Here is a 297-nt window from a genome sequence, read left to right as displayed (position 1 = left end):
ATAAAATTTGTTGGTTTCTAACACTATTCCAAAAAAAAAAAATACATATATGTGTAATAAAAATAATATATTTATATCTGTTTAATTAAGAGTTTAATTTTAATGAACAGTATAAAATATTTTTTATGATCATTCGATCACATATGTTATTTTTTTTTTATATTTCACATATGATCATTTAAATGACTATTTATTTTAGGCAGTTAATAAAAAAACTTGTTACATAGCTAATCAAAATTAAATTTTTTAACTAATTGGGTTACTCTTTCTTAATTAAAAACTTCATTACCTATTAAA

At 17.5% G+C, this 297-nt stretch overlaps 1 protein-coding gene across 1 annotated transcript in view; it reads left to right on the top strand.

The window, feature by feature from the left end:
* Positions 1 to 297, top strand: part of LOC107645965 (GDSL esterase/lipase At1g09390) — a 3,668-nt gene that overhangs the window by 811 nt on the left and 2,560 nt on the right. The gene's annotated exons all lie outside the window — the stretch shown is intronic.

Source organism: Arachis ipaensis, chromosome B06 (genome assembly GCF_000816755.2).
Source record: "Arachis ipaensis cultivar K30076 chromosome B06, Araip1.1, whole genome shotgun sequence".
Classification (NCBI taxonomy): Eukaryota; Viridiplantae; Streptophyta; class Magnoliopsida; order Fabales; family Fabaceae; genus Arachis; species Arachis ipaensis.
Note: the sequence above shows the minus strand (reverse complement) of the source record. Positions and strands in the feature narration are given on the sequence as shown.